Genomic DNA, 16,413 nt, shown 5'->3' on the forward strand with positions numbered 1-16,413 from the left:
CCGGTGTCGTCACAGAGCAATGTGTGGTTAAGTGCCTTGCTCAAGGACATAACACGTTCCCTCGGCTGGGGCTCGAACTCACGACCTTCAGGTAGCTAGTCCAATGCCTTAACCACTTGGCCACGTGCCCACACACCTGCCATTAGGAGCATTTAATAAGTAGTGGAAGCCTGCCCCCATTACCACCCCCAGCTATAGCAATCTTAGGGAACCACTTTGCACAGCAATGAACTATTTTTAGAAAAAAACCCATAGAAACCATAGAAAAACTACAGCACAGAAACAGGCCTTTTGGCCCTTCTTGGCTGTGCCGAACCACTTTCTGCCTATCCCACTGACCTGCACACGGACCATATCCCTCCATACACCTCCCATCCATGTATCTGTCCAATTTATTCTTAAATGTTAAAAAAGAACCCGCATTTACCACCTCGTCTGGCAGCTCATTCCATATTCCCATCACTCTCTGTGTGAAGAAGCCCCCCCCTAATGTTCCCTTTAAGCTTTTCCCCCCTCACCCTTAACCCATGTCCTCTGGTTTTTTCTCCCCTTGCCTCAGTGGAAAAAGCCTGCTTGCTCTAATCACTTTCTTCCTTGTATAACTATGTGTAATTTGTGTTGTTAGTTGGTATTTTTCTTGTGAATATTGTGTATCTGATGCTATGTGCCTGTGATACTGCTGCATGTAAGTTTTCCATTGTACCTGTGCATGCAGGTGCACCCAGTGGACACTGCATGTAATAAAGAGGCCACTGAGTGTATGTTTATGGTCTTTTGCCGCTGTAGCCCATCTACTTCGAGTTTCAACAAGTTGTGCATACAGAGGTGCACTTCTGCACACTACTGTTGTGACTCATGGTTGTTTGAGTTACTGACACCTTCCTGTCAGCTCAAACCAGTCTGGCTATTTTCCTCCGACCTCTTTCGTTAACAGGGTGTTTTTGCCACTCACTGTATTTTATTTTGTTTTTCACACCACTCCAGAGATTGTTGTGCATGAAAATGCCAGGAGACCAGCAGTTTCCGAGATACTCACGCCACCCCATCTGGCACCAACAATCATTCTATAGTCAAAGTCACTTAGATCACATTTCGTCCCCGTTCTGACGTTTGGCCTGAGCATCAACTGAACCTCTTGACCATGTCCTCAATATCTTAGCTGGAGAGGTTTAGAGCAAGGAGGTGGGGACAAGGCTCCCACTTCTGACTCTACCATCCGAAGTTTCTCGGGAGAAAAGTTGTGCAACCCAAAACGTCAACTCCTGTTGAGTTCCTCCGGCATTTTGTGGATGTTACATGTGAATATCAGCCAGGGGACCAGGCCCAGTCATGCTGCCTCCATAGTCAAATACCTGGTAACTGTGACGAGAGGCCTGGGCAAGGATGGTGAGGACCCAAGTGCTGGAGTATCCGAGACTAGAATCGAGGCCTGATTTTGAGACTGAGACGAGAACAGGGTTCTTGGCTAGATACTAGATGAGAACCTGACGTGACTAGATGAGAATCCAAATGAGACAGAAATCCTAAACGCAATCACGGACTGAACCAGAGTTGAGCTGGTGATTGAGCACCGAACCTGAGTTCAAGTGCTCTCTAAATATCCAAATTGTGGGGGCAAAACACGGCAAAATGTTAGCAGAGCGGGCCAATATCTTTAAAGGGACCACGTCAGCTATCCATACTCCAGAGAATGGGAGTATCTAAACCCCATAACAGGTAACCAATTACAGTTAGACTCATGTGAGAAGGGATATATCTGCCTGAAGCTGTAAGACCTGTGCCACAGTGAGTTGGTTATCCAGCATCTCCCATCTTCTCCGCTCTCAATTCGATGAAGCATGAGAATGTCTGGTAAGTCAATTTGCCACTATAAATTATTCCTAGTGCGTAGGTGAACTGCTAAATCTAGGGGTAGTTGATGGGAGTGCGATGAAATTAAACTGTGATTGGGAAGGTCAGTACTGTCAATTTGTTTGGTTATGACCGAAGTGCAGAGAGGGAGCAGGTTGAAGCAGGTTGATAGTTTACAGACTTCAATGCAAACAGGATTTTAAGGGAAAATAAAATGGTAAACCCTAGGCCAGACAGGGCTGTTAATGAAAATTCTCAAATGGAAAACTGGATGCCAACACCGCAGCTGAAAGGAATATCTAAGTATAAAATGAATACCATCAGACTTCAGTGTCAGTTGACTTGACAGCCCACTTCCTCAGGCAAGGCCAAATGCAAGCAAGCAGTGTAACGTTGCTGTGCTACAATGAAAAGAAGGGTATTAAATACCACCATAATTAAATAATAATTAGCTGACACATGCATATTCACAAGCGCAATTGCCAAATCTGCTGCACAGCCGAATCCGTGGCTGTGACAGGTACAGGCCAAATCAAAGCGGCAGTCCCCAGAGTGTAGGGGATTTACTTGGCTCTGCGCTGAACTGTGGGTCTGTGGACGGACTCTCTTTGTGGACTTCAGTTCAGAATGCTATTTGCTTGCTTTTACTGTTTGCATGATTTGTTTGTTTTTTTTCCTCTCTGCACATTGGATTCTTGATGGTCTTTTTTTAAATGGGTTCTATTGGGTTGCTTTGTTTTGTGCTGCCTGTAATGAGACAAAACTCAAGGTTTGTATAATGTCTACATACTTTGATAATTAATGTACTTAGAAGTTTGAACTTTGAGTAGGTTTACTAAATGTTACCCAATGAGCCGAAGGGCCTTTTTCATGCTGTTTGAACATTAAATTCTATGGCACTATGTCTTTAAAAAATAAGATTAGTTTTAGTTTTCTCTGTAGGGGGTACTGGTCAGTGAGGGAGAATGATCAATTAGGGACAGCATCAGAACAAATGGATTTTGATAAGGTCTTTAGCTAAATAATGGCTCCGTCTCAGTCCAGACTTGGGCATGCATGCATTAGCAATCGACTCAATTTCCACTTGAAGCAGAATTATTATGTCTTCATTCATCTTTGGAGGTTGTAAGGTCAAATTCATGTAGTTGGAGATCACAGCATCACCGCAGGAGCTGTCCGACAGACAGCTTATGAGATACCTTTGTACACCTGCTCGTTAATGCAAATATCTATCCAGCCAATCATGTGGCCCCAACTCAATGGATAAGAGCATGCAGACATGGTCAAGAGGTTCAGTTGTTGTCTAGACCAAACATCAGAATGGGGAAGAAAAGTGATCTAAGTAACTTTGACTGTGGAATTGTTGTTGGTGCCAGATAGGGTGGTTTGAGTATTTCCAAAACTGCTAACCTCTTGGGATTTTCACGCCCAACAGTCGCTAGAGTTTACAGAGAATGGTGCATAAGGCAAAAAAAAGAAAAACTCCAGCGAGCAGCAGTAATGTGGGTGAAAAGGCCTTGTTAATGAGAGAGGTCAGAGGAGAATGGCCAGACTGGAAGGGGACAGTAACTCAAATAACCACACGTAACCACAGTGGTGGTGCAGAAGACTATCTCTGAATGTACAACACGTTGGGTCTTAAAAAGGATGGGCGCCAGTGGCAGAAGACCACGAACACACACTCAGCGGCCACTTTATTAGGCAGAACCTGTACCTAATAAAGTGGCCATTGTGTGCAATGACAGCATCAGAGCAAATGGATTTTGACAAGGTACTTAGCCAAGTAACAGTTACAACTCAATCCAGACTTGGGCATGCATGCATTACCAATTCCCACTTGAAGTTTAATTATTATATCTGCATTTATCTTTGGAGGTTGGAAGGTCACATTCACTTAGAGCTCACACCTACACGGCAGGATCTGTCCAATATGTTTCAGCACCAACAGACACGCTGTTCAGTTTGGGATATTCTTGACTTTCACTTGACTGCTGAAAAAGTGAAGCACTTGTTGTTTTATTCATGAGGAAACCCAATAAGATTCAATTATAGATTGAATAAAAATGCAACGAGCGGCGGAAGATTAAAGAAACACCTCCACCATCAGGAAGAGGCTGGGAATTAATCTGCAGGTCCCTAAAATACTCTGAATGGTTCGTATCAAAGTTACACACACACGATGCTGGAGGAACTCAGCAGGTCAGGCAGCTTCTATGGAAATGGACAAACAGTGGACGTTTCAGGCCCAGACCCTTCTTCAGGACTGAGAAGGAAGGGGGAAGACGCCAGAATAAAAAGGCGGAGGGAAGGGAAGAGGAGTAGCTAGAAGGTGACAGGTGAAGCCAGGCGGGTGGGTAAAGTCAAGGGCTGGAGAGGAAGGAGTCTGACAGGAGGGGAGAGTGGACAGTAGGAGAAAGGGAAGAGAGGCGTGATAGGCAAGTGAGAAGTAAGAGGCCAGAACGTGGAGTAGAATAAGAGGGGAGGGGGAAGAATTTTTTTTAACTGGAAGGAGAAATTGATACTCATACCATCAGGTTGGAGGCTACCCAGATGGAATATAAGGTGATGCTGCTCCACCCCAAGGGTGGCCTCATCTCGGCAGAGAGGAGGCCGAGGACCGACATGTCATTTCACATCTTCTGCACTTCATTCCCTGTAGAGATAAAGTCCATCCGTATCCCAGTCCTAACTCTCCAAACTCCATCGTCCAGTGCCCCTCCTGAAGATCATTTTTATGCCATTTGTTTAGTCAACTGCAGAGCAGACTCAAGAGCTGGGCGTCCCACACTGGCTCACTCTGAGCCACAGCTCCAATGGCAGCGGGTTCGTTCCCCATGTGAGTCCTGCAGTAGGTGGCTGCAAGCTCCTACGTGTCTGTGGAGGGCAGCATATCCAAGCTTTCTCATGTCTTGCCTGATAGTGACTATTTTGCATTTACTTTTATCCTAGCAGAGTTCACTGTGTTTTGAGACACATGATTTATGTTTAAATATATCATTTATTGATATCAATATTCCCACATCTGGGAGAAAAGGCTTTAAGGTTTACTGTAACCAATCAGAATTCGAATATACAAACATATAAGGGTGCAGGGGACCATAACACATAAGAGCAGATTGGGCCATTCAGCCCATCAACTCTGCTCTATCATTCCACCGTGACTGATGCCTTATCCCTCTCAACCCCATTCATGCTGCCTTCTCCCTGTAACCTTTGACGCCCTTACTAATCAAGAACCTATCAACCTCCACTTTAAATATACCCAATGACTTGGCCTCCACAGCCGACTGTGGCAATGAATTCCACAGGCTCACCACATTGTGGCTAAGGAAATTCTTCCTCTTCTCTGTTCTGAGGGCACGTACTTCTATTCTGAGGCTGTCAATACTTGGTAGGTTTCAATGAGATTTCACCCCCTCACTCTTCTAAACTCCAGCGAATACAGGCTCAGAGCCATCAAGTGCTCCTCATACATTAAACAGTTGATGGCCTTCAAGAGTAGAGCAGAAGCCTGGACTGCAGATGTCCTGCATCCTCTAGTGGGTCCTCCTGACCACTGTTCCCACCTCCCTTATTTGGTTCCATGCTCCACCTTTCTCTCCTATCAGATTCCATCACCTGCAGACCTTTGTTGCCTCCCAGCCTCTAAAGGTATTTGCACTCCTCCCGCCCTTGGCTGACTCTATCTGCCAATCAACCTCTCCTCACCTGAGTCCACCTATCACTTGCCAGCTCTTGACCCACCCCACTCCCTCATATCTTTCTATTAGCTATCCCCACTCTACACCTTCACACAAGATGAAGGATCGCGACCTGAAATGTCAACTATCCATTTCTTCCGCACGTGCTGCCTGACCGCCTGAGCTCCTCCGGCTGTATAACTCCAGATTCCACCATCTACATTGTCTTGTGTCTTGATAGGCGGCATCAGTACAGGCTGAATGTAAGAGGAGACTAGAATATAAAAGCAAGAATGTAATGCTGAAAGTTTACAAGGCTTTGGTCAGACCACTTTTGTGGAGAACTGTGAGCAGTTTTGGGCCCCATTTCGAAGAAAGAATGCGCCGGCATTGGAGAGGGTCCGGAGAAGGTTTACAAGAATGAACCTGGGAAACAAAAGGTTACCATTAGAGGAGCACTTGATGGCTGTAGGCCCGAACTCGCTGAAGTTTAGAAGAATGAGTTGGGGATCTCGTTGAAACCGACTAAATATTGACAGCCTCAGAATAGAAGTACATCCCTTCAGAACAGAAACGGGGAGGAATTTCTTTAGCCAGAGGGTGGTGAATCTGTGTAATTCATTGCCACAAACGGCTGTGGAGGCCAAGTCATTGGGTATATTTAAAATGGAGATTGATAGTTTCTTGATTAGTAAGGACGTCAAAGGTTACAGGAAGAAGGCAGGAGAATGTGGTTGAGAGGGATAATAAATCAGCCATGTGGTAGTGGCAGAGTAGACTCGAGGGGCTGAATGGCCTGATTCTGCTCCCATGTCTTATGGTGCAATATGTAAATTGGAACTAGGAGAAACAGGGCGGTGTTGATAGACATTTGTGAAAGAGAGAAGAGATTACTGGGCAATAAGTGGAGGGCTGAGTTGTGATGAAGGGTCTTGGTCCAAAATGGCGACCACTCATTCCCCTCCACAGAGGCTGCCTGGTTTGCTGAGTTCCTCCAGCATTTTGTGTGTTTTGCTGGAGGGATGGGATTGTTATGAGAGTTGGAACAGATCAATGCTGGAAGGGAAGAGAAACAGGATTTCTGCTTCCAATTGAAGACCTTCCACCGGAATTTTGGAAAGTGATAAAACAAGGTAGTTTTAAGTTCCAGAGCAGGTATTGGAGGGCTGGTTTAAGACAAGAGGGATGTCTCAGATAGGGTGAGGCTGGTGATTCTGCTGTTTATGAAACCCTCTGGTTGGTAGATTGAAGATGGGTTGTTAGAGATGGGAAACAAAGAGACATGCAAGTTCTGTGAAACGCAGGGCAGAGCTGGTGCTGAAAGCTGAAACCATTTGGAGAATGGTGGAAATCAGGCACTGTCCATGCCGAAAGACAAGCTGAGTTAATTTTACAGCTGGATAAGCTTACAGTGGAACTGGCCAGACTGGATACAAACAGAACAGAAAAAAAAAGTTATCTGAAATTGTTCAATTTGATACCGAATCCCAAAGGCTGCAAAATATCCACACTGAAGATGAGATACTGTCCCTCAAGTTTATTTTTGGCCTGATTAAAACAGAGCAGGCTACAGATGATAGGTCATCCTGGGAGAGGGACAGAGAATTGAATTGACAGGTCATGTCTGTAGACAAAACAGAGGTGCTGTGAAAAGCAGTCTCCTAATCTGTATGTGGTCTGCTTCTCTTTCCACAGATGTTGTCAACCAGCTGAGTATTTCCAATCTAGTTCAGATTTCTTACATCTGCAATATTTTTGATCTGGTACCCTCTGTTGGCCAGAAAGAACTACAGTCTACAAATCAGTGAATTCGTATGAATCAAGGGCAGTGGAAGCAGATAGACCGATTGTCTTTTGTTCTTGCCATGAGGTTGAAGGAATGAAGGCTGCCATTTTGTGAAGCTGCTCTGCATCCTCCATTTTGTAAACTGGTTTTGCTTGGCTGAGTCAGTGTTTTAAAGTAGAGACAATGATGCTCCAGGTAATCTGCTGGATTAGAGGTAATTTCCAAATAAGAAGTTGTTTGTGAGATGTTCTTTGGTCTGATATAGCATTGAAGGTTTGTGAATGGTAGGGTCCGTGTCTGCCATGAGTGATTCAAGCTGGTAACTGATTTCAAACAAAGAGCCATAAATTACCAGTTGCCACTTGTGGAAGAAGGGCAACAAATGGATGCTGACTTGGACCAGAGCCAATAAGAAAGTGATATAGGTCATCAGATGACCCACCCACAGCCAATGAGATTCAAATGTGACATTTGAAGTAGTAAGGAAAGAATATAAAAACAGAGGCTTTGGATGCAAAGCAGCGACAACTCTTCAGAGGCCAACCATCACGGAAGTGGAGTACCCCACGGACACGTGGAGATTAGATAGGGACCACGAGGAACATACGGTCAGTGTAGACTCCTTTTCAGGGTATTACCTCTTCTATTCTTTGACAGCTTATGGAGGGTCAGGAAACCTTAGCAGGTGTGCAAATAGGTATTCATGTGCTCTTCTGTTGAGACAATAAAGATACTTGTCAGTAACTACAGATGATCTTTGTGCCTGAATGATCATTATTACTAGGGGATAAGTCTTTGCAACACTCCCCTCATTTTTGTCCCCTCTCCCCCTCTGTAAAGCCACTAAGATTTATGGGTTCCTCCAATTCTGCCTTCTGGATCATACCTGAATTTAGTCAGTCCGCTATTGCCTCTAACTGCCCCAGATCCAGGACCAGAGCTCTGGAATTCCCTCTCCAAACCCCACACTCTCCTTCTCCTTTGAGGAAATACCACAACATCTGGTTCTCTGACCAAACTTCTCATCATCCTTTATACAAACTATCTCCTCTTCATTTTTCAATCCAGCTGAAAGGTCTCAACAGGAAGAGCCATTGTCCATTTCCCTCCACAGATGCTGCCTGACTTGCAGAGGTCTTCCAGCTCTTTGTGTTTTTTTTTTTGCTCGGTCTTTCATTGATCCTGTTATTGTCACAATCCAGTCCGTGAAGTCCACATTCTGGTTCATGGTCCAGTCCATGGATTCCGTATTCCGGCTACTCCTTTTTTCCCTTGTTCCATTGGGCGCCTTAATTGAGGCACCTGATTTCTCATTTCAGGCTGGCAACATAAATAGCTCTGGGGTCCAGTAATTCATTGCTGGACCGTCCTCGTCAGTAACCTCGTCAGAATCCCCATCAAGTTAACCCGCCGGAGTGAGATTAGAGCCACTGTCTGTAGTTCCTGGGCTGTGTCGAGGGCTTGCCACTACTTGGAGCCTTTTCTTGTCAAGATAAAGAACAGTCTATCGTTGTGTGATTTTGTCTCTCCGTGTTCTCTCCTCCGCTGGGTAGGAATGGCCATTTGCCGCTACCCTGAGGTGTTCTGTGTCCTGTGTCTAAGTCAAGTCTGAGCCTAGTCCAACTCGAGAGCCAAGTTCCAAGTCCAAACAAGAGTCAAGTTCCAAGTCCAAACAAGAGTCAAGTTCCAAGTCCAATCAAGAGTCAAGTTCCAAGTCCAAACAAGAGTCAAGTTCCAAGTCCAATCAAGAGTCAAGTTCCAAGTCCAATCAAGAGTCAAGTTCCAAGTCCAAGCCAAGTCCAAGTTCAGTCCAAGCCAAGACCTAGTTCTAGTCAAGAGCCAAGTCTAGACCCAAGTACTGAGTCCCTGCCAAGACCCGAGTCCCGAGTCATGACCTGAATTCCCTGTCAAGTTCGTGTCCCAAGTCCAAGTCCAGGTTTTCCGGTTTGTCACTCTTCGTCTACCTTCATGTTATCATTTTGTTCTCGCTCCTTGGCTTCCCTAGCATTCTTAATAAGCATAGTCCAGTTCCTAGTACTTCAGTGTCTGTGTCTTGCATTTGGGTCTGCTTCCAACACCCACTTATGACAGTTATAGCTATTATTCTATGGATTTATTGAGTACAGACATGAGGAAATTAATCTCAGGGTTGTATGTGGTGACATATATGTACTTTGATAATACATTTACTTTGAATTTTATGTGGCAAACTCAAATGTTTTGTAAAAATACTCCTGTACCTTTGGGTGTTTTTTTTGTTATTTTAAAGATGCTATGTAACTGCAAGGTTTCTCTTCTGCTGCACCAGAAATAAGAATTATTTATCTCGGCTTTAAGAATGGTTTTGAAATGTGATCTAGAAAGCAGGATTTCTGCAGCAAATTCCTCTCCCTTTTCATGACATTTGAAAGCTCTTTACAAGCAATTAAGTACGTTTAGAGCTTGGTCACTCAGGTAATGCAAGAAATACAGCAACCATTTTCTCCACAGTAATCTGGATACAGCGGTGCAGTATCCAGGTTTTCTTACCTTTTAATAATATAGAAGGCCATTCAGCCCATCAAAACCTGCACCAGTTCTCAGAGCATTCCCTTTATTCCACTCATTTCATTGTAACCTCTCTCACATTCCCATCAACTCCTGCCTAAATTTCCTATCAGCAACCTTCACTGGGGATTATTTTCCCAATCGTCAATTAACCTATTGACCAGCTGGATGTGGGAATGCCCAGGAGCTGCCCACACCATCATAGGGAGAACATGCGAACGTCACCATCCAAACGTTTGGATATGGCCCAAGTGTGGGGAGGGGGGAGGGGGGAGAGGGGGAGAGAGGGAGAGAGAGGGGGAGGGCAGAGGGGGGAAGAGGGGGGAGAGGGGGAGGGGAGAGGGGGAGGGGAGAGGGGGAAGAGGGGGAGGGGGAGGAGGAGAGGGGGAGGGGGTGAGAGGGGGGAGAGAGAGAGGGTGGGAGAGGGAGAGGGGGGAGGGGGAGAGAGAGGGAGAGAGGGGGAGGGGGAGAGAAAGAGGGGGGAGAGAGGGAGAGACTGAAGTAAGTCAAGAGTTCACTGACTTTAATGAGAACTGTTGCAGAATTTAAAGGAAAAGAAAAACAATAAACGTTAGGCCAACAGGGCTGTTAACTAAAGCACTCAGACTGAAAGTTAATGCCAAAACTGCAGCTGAAAGCAATACTAAACGAATACTGCCCCTCTCCAACATCAGTCAAAACGGTAGTCCTCTTTCCCGGACAAGGATGAGGGTACAAGCAGGGAGAGCAAGTGTTGCTGTGCTTCTGGTCAAGTTTTGATAAGACTACAATGAAAAGAAAGGAGTTAAATATCACCATAATGAGGCAGTATTTAGCTGGAATGTGCATACTCATGAGCACAGTTGCCAAGCCTGTTACGCTGCCCGCCTGCGGGGGACGCATAGCCCCCCAGCAGTGTCTGCGGTTGTGACATCCATGCAGCCGGACACTCCACACAATCATGTAGAGGTCAGGATTACTGAAGCTCGAAGGCAACAGAACTACCTGCTGCAATAATGCACGATCACAAAATATACGAGTAGAATTAGGTAATTTGGCCCATCGAGCGTGCTTCATCAATCGATAGTGGCTGATTTATTTTTCCCTCCAGAAGATAAAAGCAGAACACGCTCAACAAACACTTCATATCACTCAACACTCCCATGAAACATTAACTTCTTCTCACCCACCAATGTTGCCTGATCTATTGAGTATTTCCAGCATTAATAACGTTTTGTATTGGACTCTGGTGAGGCCCCAGCTGGAGTATTGCACACAGTTCTGGTCACCCCAGGGAGGATGTTGAGGCTTTGGAGAGGGTGCAGAAGAGGTTCACCAGAATGCTGCCTGGTTTAAAGGTCTTGTGCTATCATAAGGGGCTGGACAAATTTGGGTTGTTTCCTCTGGAGCAGCGGAGGCTGAGGGGAGATCTGTTAGAGGTTTATAAGATTATGAGAGGCACAGATGGAGTGGACAGGGTGTATCTGTTTCCCAGGGTAGAAATATCTAAACACAAAATACTCTGCAGATGCTGGGGTCAAAGCAACTCTCACAACACACTGGAGGAACTCAGCAGGTCGGGCAGCATCAGTGGAAAAGATCGGTCAACGTTTCGGGCCAGAACCCTTCGTCAGGACTGAAGAGGGAAGGGGCAGAGGTCCTATAAAGAAGGTGGGGGGAGGGTGGGAAGGAGAAGGCTGGTAGGTTCCAGGTGAAAAACCAGTAAGGGGAAAGATGAAAGGGTGGTGGAGGGGAAGCTGGGAGGGGATAGGCAGGAAAGGTGAAGAAGGAACAGGGGAAAACACAATGGGTAGTAGAAGGAGGCGGAACTGTGAGGGAGGTGATAGGCAGCTGGGGGAGGGGGCAGAGTGAAACTGGGATAGAGGAAAGGGAGGGGGAGGGAATTACCGGAAGTTGGAGAATTCTATGTTCATACTGAAATATTAGAAATATGTAATACCAAAGGGTATGCTTTGAAAGTGAGAGGGGGATGTGAGGGGTAAGTTGTTTACTCAGAGAGTGGTGGATGCCTGGAATGTGCTGCCTGGTATGGTGATGGAGGCAAATACATTAGAGGTTTTAAGAGACGTTTAGATAGGCACATGAATGTGAGGAAGATGGAGGGGTATGGACATTGTGTAGGGAAGAGGGATTAGCTTTTGGAGATTTTTGATTTGCTTTTTAGCAGGTTCGGCACAACACTGTAGGGTCTGTTCCTGTGCTGTACTGTTCTATGTTCTATGGTTCTATTAGTATTTTATGAAATATTGAATAATAAATACATTTACTCCCAGGGCAAAACATAACAAGTACCAAAGATATCTAGAAAGTCCAAAGAAAATTGACGAGGCTGCTGCACTGCCGGGGTTTGACGAATTGAGTTATCGGGAAAGGTTTAATAGCTTGGGACTTAATTCCCTAGAGCACAGGAGAATGGGGAGAGACCCTAGTGAGGAATGCAAAATTAATGATGGGTCTCAGCCTTCTCCCCTCGGGCTGGGTGAGACTAGTCTTAGAGATCATAGGTTGAGGTGGAAGGTGAAATATTTACTTATTTATTTATTTTTATTGAGATACAGCACAGATAAGGCCCTTCTGGCTCTTCGAGCCATGTTGCCCAGCTACCCCCCCAATTTAAACCTAGCCTAACACGGAACAACTTACAAAGACCAAGAAATCTTCCAACCGGTACATCTTTGGACGGTGAAAGGAAACCGGAGCACCCGGAGGAAACCCACGCGGTCACAGGGAGAACATACAAACTCCTTACAGGCAGCAGTGGGAATTGAACCCGGGATGCCTGTACTGTAAAGCGTCGTGCTAACCACTACGCTACGTGCCGTAGGAGATCCTGAGGGGGAGCCTCTTCATTTGGAGTTGTGGTGTGAGTGTGAAATGTGCTGTCAGTGAAAGTGGTAGGCGCACGTTCCAGTGTAACATTTAAGAGAAGTTCGGTTAGGTGCATGGAAGAAAGAGATACATAGGGCTATGATCCAGGTGCTCCTAGATGGGACTAGGTAGAGAACAGGTTGGCATGGATTAGAAGGGCAGAGAGGTCTGTTCCCATGCTACAGTAGCACAGTAGATGGAGGAAGAGGCCGACAAATATGGGGCATTTAAATGCCTCTTGGATAGGCACATCCTCCAAGAGGACCACTACCCTGTTGTAGGGTTTGGAGGCTTGCATGCCTCAATGACCCGGAGAGCTGTGTTGGCTGGAGTCAGGGTTTTACGCTTTGGCTCTTGGTAGGGTCACCCAAGCCAAACAGGTCAGAGAAGTAGAGGACAGACTAAGAGTGGTCCACCAGTCCTCCGGGTTCAGGGATTCAGCTCAGCTGTCTAGTAAAGCAAAACTGTTACGGAAACAGCAATGAAGAATCCTTCTACATCTGAGTGCGACGGTATTCCTGAGTCTCCACCCGGGACTTGTGTGCCTGAGAGGAGTGAAAACCAAGAGGAAGCTACCGACATGATGAAGGAAGCCCTGAACATCACCGAGATGGAGGATCTTCATTGAGTACTTAATGACTCTTAACAACAGAATATTGCACTCATCTACAAGATAGATATCACTGAACTGGAAAGATTGCAGAGGAGGTTGTTGCCAGGACTCAAGGGACTGAGGTATGGAGTGAGATTGTGCAGGCTCCAATTTATTTTGATTAGAATGTGGAAGAAGAAGAGGTGATCTTATAAAATCATGAGGGACATAGGTAGGATGAAGGAGTACTGTTTTTTTCACAGGGTTGGGCATCAAGGACAAGGAGGCAAAGCTCAAAGGCGAGAGGCAAAAGATTTAATCAGAACCTGAGGGGCAATCCTTTCACCCAGAGGTATAATGTCAGTATATTGAACGAGCTACCTGAGGAAATGTTGAGGCAGGTACATAAGAGCATAAGATTTAGGCCATTCGGCTCATCGAGTCAGGTCTGCCAATCCATCATGGCTGATATGCTATCCCTCACAACTCCATTCTCCTGCCTTCTCCCCGTAACCTTTGACAAGAACCTATGAACCTTCACTTCAAATGTACCCAGTGACCTGGCCTCCGCAGCTGTCTGTGACAATGAATTCCACGGATTCGCCACCCCCTGGCTAAAGAAGTTCCTCCCCTCATTTAAAAGGAACTTGGACAGGGAGATGGATAGGAAATGCTGACAGGGATAGGGGCCAAATTTGGGCCAAGAGGACTAGGTTAAATGGGAATCTTTGTCAGCATGGATCAATCGGGCTGCAGGGCCTGTTTCTGTGTTGTATGACTCAACGTGCCTTTTCAAGAATAGCATAATGATGCTTTTTAAATCCAGACAAAAAGGAGGACACAATCCCTGTTTAACGTCAGATCTGAAAGCCGTCACAGCATCACAGCACGTTTTAACTGCTGTCCCAGGATTCCGCCAGGGCTTCCTCCAGCCCTCCTGAGCAGGAGCTGAACCAACAGCCTCCCATCTCAGAACCCAAAGACCTACCGTCTGAGCCACATTTGAGAACAGCTGAGTGCGTGCTTTGAGTATAGCTACAAGGTCACATTGCACTGCAGCAGAAATGACACATTACCTCACAGTTCCTTTCTCTCTGTGTTGTGACAGTGGTGCCCTTTAAGCAGGCTTCCATTAACAAATGTATATTTTAACGGACCATTACACTAATTGGGCCATAGATGTGTCCCAGCTTTACGGATTACACTAAAGGGGAGCTCTGTAAATTGGAGCTGTCTGTAGGTGTTCAAACCATTATAATTTGGTTCTTGCACTGTATTCTAAGGCATGTACATTTGGCCCAAACAGTTCATGTTAGCACTTCTATGCCACATGAACCTCCTCCTTTCCTTCTTCATTTAAATCCAACAGTGTGATCTCAGTTTCGTTCTCTCTCGTGGGTTTGTCCAATTTCCCCTTAAGTGCATCCAGACTATTTGTTGTGACGTGTACAAAGTCACTGGAGAGGCGTTGAAGCTAATGGATAGAGAAGTGTTTTATTCAACAAAAACGAGCAGTAGGCATCATATTGAGACACTCTTGGAAGAAGAGGCCTGCTCGGCCCAATATTACATGACATTTTTATATGCTAAAGATGAAAGGTAGCGACAGGATAATACTACAGTTATACTGTATCTACAGTGCTTCCTTTGATTTACATATGGTTGTCAAACACCACCCTCTTTGCACCCACACTCCAGACACCCAAAATAAATGTTAATTACCGCAGACCCTGGGCCGCATTCATGCATATGCAGGCTTCTGCAGTCAAACAGAAGGTTATTGTTCAGACCGAGACCCTGACCCTGACGAAGGGTCTCGGCCCGAAACATCGTCTGTATCTCTTCCTATAGATGCTGCCTGGCCTGTGGCATTCCACCAGCATTTTGTGTGCGTCGCTTGAATATCCAGCATCTGCAGATTTCTTCGTGTTTGCGTCATTGTTCAGAGTTGCATTTTAAATTCAATCTACAATCCATGTTCAGTTCTGAAGACTGGCTACTGTTAGAATTAGTATTTGCTATATTCCATAACTCCAGAATACACCCGAACAGTACATCCTCTTGCAGGCTATTCACCCTAAGAGCCCTCTGAAGCCATCAGTTCCATATCCTTACCATTCTTTTAATCAATTTTTTGAACATCATATCTCCTTTTTTTTGACCTTGCACCATTATACACCTGCCTTGTGCCTCTCCGCCAACCTTCCTATTTCTTTTCAATGTTGACCCTGACTTTAGGATACAAAAAGTTCATCGTTTTAGGGAAAGCGATTATTGAAATCAATGTAATCTTCTCGGGCTGGACAGGTTTCTGCTAATTAACTGCCCACTTGTTAGCAACCTACAAAATGCACTGCTGTAGCTTGCCAAAGCTTTTTCTTTTAACCAATCTTTCCCAAGCCTTTGACCTTATCATCTAACAGGCCAAGTATAGCAGACACATGGGAACAATTCGGTCTGTTTTGCCTCCAAGTCATGCTTTTCCCAGCTTGACTCCCTCATTGGCACTGCATTGAAATCGTGGAGCTCCCGACCGGCGGCTTCTGTGCTGTTGCAGATTTGCAGATGCTACTTTATGTTTAAAGAGAAATATTTCATCAGTTAAAACCTCACCTGGCTAAAACAGTCACATGTGGCCACAATGCTGTTTGCTTGATCATAGAGAAGGCACAATGTTACAGACAGAAACTTGAAGCCGCTACATTTAAAATACACATACACACATACACACACGTTCTCTCTCTCTCTCTCTTTCTCCCTCTCTTTCTTTCTCCCCCCTCTCTATTCCCACATTCACTCTCTCCTTACTCTTTCACCCATTCTCTCTTTCCCACCCCTTCTCTCTCTCACTCTCCTTTCCCCTCACTCTCCTTCACTCACTTTCTCTCTCTCACTCTCCCCACTGTCTGTCTCTCTTCCACTCTCTTACTCACTTTCTAACTCTCTCTCCTGTCTCTCTCTCATTTACTTTCACGTTCCCTCTCTCCCTCACTCTCTTTCAAAGGTATATTGAATTGCTTTCCCTGTCTAACCTGAGAAATGGCAAGATCAGGCAGTTACGTTGCCTCCTACTTCTATTGGGACAATTC

Source organism: Mobula birostris, chromosome 11, assembly GCF_030028105.1.
Source record: "Mobula birostris isolate sMobBir1 chromosome 11, sMobBir1.hap1, whole genome shotgun sequence".
NCBI lineage: Eukaryota > Metazoa > Chordata > Chondrichthyes > Myliobatiformes > Myliobatidae > Mobula > Mobula birostris.